Source organism: Bidens hawaiensis, unplaced genomic scaffold (assembly GCF_021521415.1).
Source record: "Bidens hawaiensis isolate Kalapana, Puna unplaced genomic scaffold, B.hawaiensis_p1.1 tig00021522_1, whole genome shotgun sequence".
NCBI classification, from domain to species: domain Eukaryota; kingdom Viridiplantae; phylum Streptophyta; class Magnoliopsida; order Asterales; family Asteraceae; genus Bidens; species Bidens hawaiensis.
In genome coordinates, this window is record NW_027493350.1 from 372,578 (window position 1) to 379,755 (window position 7,178).

General features: G+C 33.1%; 1 pseudogene; it reads left to right on the forward strand.

Annotated features, from left to right (window-relative positions):
• The first annotated feature begins 396 nt into the window (after nt 1-396).
• LOC143563790 (cold-responsive protein kinase 1 pseudogene) lies at nt 397-1,344 on the forward strand (annotated as a pseudogene).
• Nucleotides 1,345-7,178: the final 5,834 nt, after the last annotated feature.

Sequence of the window (7,178 nt, forward strand, 5' to 3'; positions counted from 1 at the left end):
AACAATCCTGTTTATCACGAGAGAACGAAACACGTTGAAATGGACTGTTTTTTTGTTCGTGAACGCGTAGAGTCAAAGGAGATTATCCCGATGAATATAAGCAGTAAGATGAAAATTGCCGACCTGTTGACCAAGGGCCTTTCAAGACAACAACTCGATTTTCTACTTGGCAAGATTAGCATGATCAATTTACATGCTTCATCTTGAGGGGGAATATAGAATATATCTTTTATTTTTGTTAATTATCTCTTACTTCTTTTGTGATGATCCTATCTTTAATTATAGGATCATAGACTTGTTTATCTTTCTCTATATATGTAATCGGTTCCTTGAACCAAAGAATATCAATTAATAAAAATACTGAAATATCTTTTGCCATAGTTTTCTATAGACAAAATGATGACTTTGAGTTGGAAACAGAGGATTGGTATCCTCTTTGGGATAGCAAGAGGTCTTGCATATCTGCATGAACAGTACCATGTTACCATCATCCATAGAGATATAAAAACAAGCAACATTTTACTTGACAACGAATTCCAGCCAAAAATTTCAGATTTCGGGATGATAAGACTACTACCTGAGGATAAGTCTCATCTCAGCACCGAATTGGCACAGTCATTGTATGCTTATATCAATATGGAAATTAACAAACAGTGCCTTTTTTGTTATAAAATGTGTTAATTAACAACAGAAATTTTTAAATGTTGCCAGGAATAATGGTTATGTGGCACCTGAATATGCCAATTATGGACACTTATCTGAGAAGGTTGATACATACAGCTACGGTGTTTTGGTCCTTGAAATTATTAGTGGAAAGAGATACAAAGATGTCATAGATGATAAATCAGTCACTCCAAACCTTCTTGATCATGTAGGTGAATCAATACTAAGGTTTTATTTCTTTAGACCATTTTAGTGATTTATGGTTTCAACTAGTTATATACATAGGCGCAATTATTATTTAATGCTAATATGTTATATGATGACATGATACTACTGTTAAGTGCGCTCTTATTAACCTTAACGTTGTTATATGTATGACAGGCATGGAATCTATATGAGAGTCGCACACATCTAAATCTGGTCGATGACAAACTAGACCCTAGTGAATATGCAATTGAAGATGTAAATAAAATCATAGAGATTGCATTGATGTGCACTCAACCAACTGTTTCAGCTAGACCAGCAATGTCTGAAGTGGTTACTCTTCTAAGTGACAAAACACTTGATGAAGGAACAACGGTAAGGTCTACCAATTCGAATGGTGAGGTGAAGATTCAAGTTTCTATGGAATCATCAATATCTGATGCCACTGCCTCGACAATTCACCTTTCAGGACGTTAAAGCAGGGCCGGCCCAGGCCCATGGCAGGGTAGTCGACCGCCATAGGCCCGACCACCCGGTAGGCCCGAAAATTTAAAAAAAGAAATTTATATTTTATATAAAAAAAAATTGTTTAGGCCCATGTGTAAATTGTATATAGCCCAGTCTTCTGAAAATTTGTTCAGGCCCATTTAGTGATTAACGATTCATAGAACGGAAGTACGGAACTATGGAAGTATGAAAGGTTTTTAAAAAAAATATTTCATACCAGAGACTAGAGTAACCAGACCAGACACCACAAAAACTCCAAAAGGCAGCCAGCCACCAACCACCGCGTCGCCCGCCGGCAGCCAGCCAGCCACCAGTACCACCACCGCAGCCGGCTCCAAAGTCCAACCCTGCTCCGACAGTCCGAATCCGTCAGTCCGTCGAGTCGTCGAGCTACCAGCGCCAGGTTAGTTCTGAGTTCTATCAATCTGACTTCTTGTTTATTTGTTTAGTTTTATACTTATATTATAAAAGTTAGTGAGTTAGGGAGTTAGCCAGTTAGGGTTAGTAACAGACTAACAGTTGTCAGTTTTATTATAAAGGTTGTTGAATTGTTGTTTATCAGTTTATGTCAACAGTAGGTTTATTGTTAATTGTTTGTTTTTGTTTATTGAATTAACACATATATATTATTTTTTAGGAAACTGCCTCCTAAATACAAATACCTATCCGGTAATGAAAAACGCAAAAAGAGGAAACGTGACGAAGAAATAAGAAAGTGATGTGTTGTGAGTGATGGCTTGGCGATGATATCTATTGAAAGTGATGTGTTGGAAAGCATAGATTATCAAGAATTGATCTGAGAGTTTTGCTTCAATAAATGCAAGGCGAGCATCGCGTTTCGTTTAGGTATGTAAATTAGATTATTTTGCTACAATATTTATGTTTTGTGTATTGAAATTAATATTATCATCGTATGATTTGCTTTTTTATTTGCGTTATCGAGTTTATATTTTACTTAAGTCTTAAGGCCCAAATTTAGATTCGCCTTCGGCCCAAATCTTTTTTGTGTTTCTCGGAGCCGGGCCTTCGTTAAAGTTATCTTTTCCTACAACATTTCTGGTTTTAAGTTGTATAAGTTTATGCAATAAGATATTAAAAAATATAAAGTTACAGCCACCCAGGAGAGAAGAAGCTAAACGTTACATTAAAACAGTAAAGGTTCGTCATAATGTAATTGATTACAGTTATGAATATTATATAAATTAAAACATATTAGATGACTTGTTATTTATATTTACTTGTTATTACAAACTAGGGCTATTCACGAATCGGCAGAACCGAACGCAGGTTTGTTTATACTTGGTTTGGTTTGAAAGCGAGCCGAACCGAGCTAAAGTTGGTTTGGTATGAATTCGAGCGGCTTGGTTTTGCTTGGTTTCGTACAAATTTATTAATTTTAAATTTCTAAGAGTAACAAATATCATTAATCCAAGACTTTAAACTCCAAAATGTCTAAAATTCCAACCCTAAATTGTCTAAACTCAAAGTTAACAGGAAAATATATATAAAACGAACATCTAAAGTTTAAAACTGAACTTTAAAGTCAACACAAAATAGAAAAATTTCAAAAACTTTAAAGAATACTTTATTTTTATATATATACTTGATATATATATATTTAATAAATGAAAAATAATTCAAGCAAAAACGAACCGAATGGCTTACTTCAAAACCGAGCAAGGATTTGCTCGTTCTTGGTTTGTTTTCAAACTGGACCGAGCCAAACGGCTTACCTCAAAATCGAGCCGAAATTTAACAAGCATTTTTTGAATAATTTTCTAGCGAGTGGTGAAGGAGCGGCGAACGACGAACAGTTTGGATAGCCCTGGTACAAACAAATAATTATGAGACTTCATTATTAAGGGGCTGGCCCATTGGTCTTGGAATTCATGTACCGCAAGTATAGAGTAGATCCACTAAACAAGAAAAATTAATAGATGTTACCACCATAAAGAGTGAACTGCTGTTTTTATTCATATGGTTTGTTTAATTCTGCTATTTTAGTTCAACAGTTTTGAATTTGTGATTTTCGTTCCTGTGGTTTCATTTCACTTGTAATTAAACCTGACCCCATTAACCCCGTTAAGTCTGGACGTTAAACCCATCAGTTTGTCTCTCACATGAGGGCCAATTTTGTCATCTTTGTCCCCAAATACACCCCAGACCCTCACGTGAGGAGGCATACGAATTACGGGTGAAGTTTATTTAGGGAGAAAAAACTGGCCCTCATATTAGAGGCACGCTGATGGGTTTAACGTCTAGACTTAACAGGGTTAGTGAGGTCGGGTTTAATTGCAAGTGAAATGAAACCACATAGACGAAGATCGCAAATTTAAAACTATTTGACTAAAGCTGTAAATTTGAAAAAACCAAAGGAACAAAAACTGCAATTTACACTACTATAAAAGTTGGTACAACCATCTACATTTATTAATAAAATAAATATATGTTGGTTGTGGCTCAATGCTAGAACACTCACTTTACAAGTGAGAGGTAGGGGAAACCTCACTACCACCAACTTATATGGGAGATATGAGGGATGACCCTGGCTTGCCAGGGTTCGAGTTCTGATCTCACCCGGTTTTACCGGCTCCTCGCTGTCGTGCCGTTTGGCGGGCGTGGGGGTTGGGTTTTATCTGGTGAATCCCTCAACAGGTGGACCGCTAGGGGCTCCGTCCGTCCGGACTAGTGGCCGGCTCGGGCTACCTTTAGCCAATGGGGGCCGCGTACGGGGTACCCGGGATTACTTAGTTGGCCGTTCAAAAAAATAATAATAAAATAAAATAATAAGAATGATATGACAATCTATATTCATTATTAACATAATCTCTCTTCTTATTCATTCTACGTATCTTCAATTATTTCCTGGTAAGTGAATTCATTATTTCATAATGTTCTTTTTTCCATTATCACAATCCCGTTCTATATCTCGGCTATAAGCAAACCTCTACTTTTGAAGACTATCTTCAGTTAATCTATTTTAGTTTTAAAATTAATTTCATATATATTGTTACAAACTTGAAAATTTTCATATATGACCAACTAAAACTAAAATGTCATGCATATTCAGCTTTAATAAATTTTTACTTAATGTTATTCTATCAATTTCCGTCATATTTGTTTAAACCCTATTTCATATATGGAGTATGGTAATATTTTGATAAAAGTATTGTCTATGTATGGGTAAAAAAAATAATAAATTAGTGTTGTGTACTAAAAGTTATTTACCAATTTTAATTGATAAAGCAAAGAGGTATTGAACCATAATTTGCCGTTAAAGAAAAAGGTATTGGGCCATAAATCCATAGTTGGGAACAGGTGCATGTTTTGTCCTTTACCGTCGGCGGATTCGTGCAATAAGATCGAGTGTACAAAATTAGTAAAAAAATAATTTATTTTATGAACTTTTCTTGTCAAGAATTTCCTTAAATGCTGTTCAATGTCTTCTTTATTCGTTACCTCCTTCACTATTAGCTATGGTTGTAAATGAGTCGGGCTAGTGTGAATTCCAGCTTGAACTTGAAATTAAACGAGGCACCTTGGCTTAGCTTAGTTACAAATGAGCAGGCTCGGCTCAAGTTATTTCAAATCAAGTTTTTTTACTAGCTTTATTCGAGCAGGCTACGAGCCGAACAACAATCCAAAAGCTTTTTAAATCTCGGTCATTCAAAGCTTCTCCAATTCACGTGTTTGTGGTTTTATAGACACACTTGTGGTGTGGTGTTGAAGAATCTATGGTGAAGACAACGAAGAGTATGCTTGAATACATATTAAACAACTTGGAAGATGCTTATGGTATGCAAATAATTATCTTAATATGTTTAGGTACTAGGGATTTAAATTGAAATTAAAAGATATCTTATAATATTATATTACAATATGTCAGGTGTGTCAGCAAAAATTACGTAATTTATAATCGTTGACATAGCTAAAGACAATATTGTTATAACTAAAAGATTATTGTGTCTGGTGTGTGATAGTTTAGTAGCGGTAGTAGTGGTGTAAAGATTAAAGTAAATGTATACTCGTTACATTTTGCTTTTATTTTATGTAAATCAAGGCTATACATGTAAACCAAACACTTGTTATTATTAGTGGATTAAATCAAATGCCTTGCTTTATAATGAGTAAATCCTTCAAATTTAAAGCTCAACCAAATGCAAATGATCTGATCGGATGATGGTATAACATGTACATTCTTTTCATTATTATTTGTTTTATGGTATAGGCGCTTTTTAATTTGATTAATAATGATGACTTTTTGAAACAAGTTATATTAAATTGTCATAGATATAATATAAATATTAGTTAAGAAGTAAACACAGGCAAAGATGTCCTAAATGAAACATTGAAAGACTAACGTTTAATCTTATTGCAAGAATGTATATGATGCTTTTAGTAAGTAAAACACTTAAAAATTTTAATAGTCGGCCAAAAGCATAAGAAATAAAATGATGTTTGGTTAAATTAATATAATCTGTATCACTTTTGTGTTACTTGTTATAACTATAATCATCCCTAGCCAAATATTTTAATAACGATGAATGTTAGAGAGTAGATGGTATTAAATTATTATATGTGAGGTATGACAGAATAAATATAAAAATACTGACTGAGGACGTAAATAAAGACAAAGATGTCTTAATTGCAAGACTATTGTATTTCCAATATGGTATTGGTAGCAGGAAAACCCAACAAAGACGCTCAATATAATATTACATTATGTTAAATATGAATTTATTGCGAAAGGAACCTCTCTTTCTTCGGTAATTTTTCTTATAAAATGTCGAGTAAACTAGACTATCGGCCACTAAACATGTAGCCAAGCATTTGTTGCAATGAATATTAATATGTACTTACTGCTAGTACCGATATCGACTTGTTTATTACGAAAGTCGTTATATTAACACAAAATCACAAATACGCAGTTGAATCAATTGTATGGACTTCATTAAAATAAAAAATGCTAATGTATGGTACTCTTGAGTCTGGTTTACTTGCTTTGGGCCTAAAGCCCACGTCTTTATCCACAGTATATTAGTATTTCATCATTAAGTGCTGGGCTGGCGATCGGATCACTCGTAAGTCGTAACTTTTATGTAATCAAATTGCTTAGGACCAAATTGTGCCTACGTGTTATGTAAGAAATATGAAATCTTTTACTAATATAACTAGTTAAGAACCCATGTATCACACGAGGCGGAAAAGATTAATAAATAAATTTTATAATTTTTTATTTATATCGTATAAATGAAAAATGAATTATATATACTAACAGTTTTAAAAAAAGATAAAAACATGTAAAAGTAATATATGATTCGGGTTGAAAATATTTTAATTAATATATGTTGTAATATGGCTTTTATTTACTATTTGATTGAAAACAACACTTTTATAATTAGATGTCAAAGTTTCTTAAAGTAAGGGTAATTATATTATAATTATAATTATAAATTAGTATAATTGAGAAGTTTTGTAACACAAAAGATTTTTTTAAATATTTTATTAGCTTAATTTTATTCTTATGTAAATTATTTTGATACTTAACCAATTGTGATAACTTAGCATGTTGGTTGTTGATGAGTTTGTTAAAGCTTTAGAAGTTTGAAGAAAGGTTGTGCAAGTTCAAGGCACATCTCTAACAAATTTTTGACCCAAATTTTGGGTTATGTGAAGACCTTTCTTTGAGTATTTTTTTTCTTTTTTTTTTTTGTTATTTCATTTGTTTTCTTTAAATATGTTAATTTGTCGAAATTATTATATGGGTTTTTTTCCAATGCCGCAACGAGCCTATTTGATACATA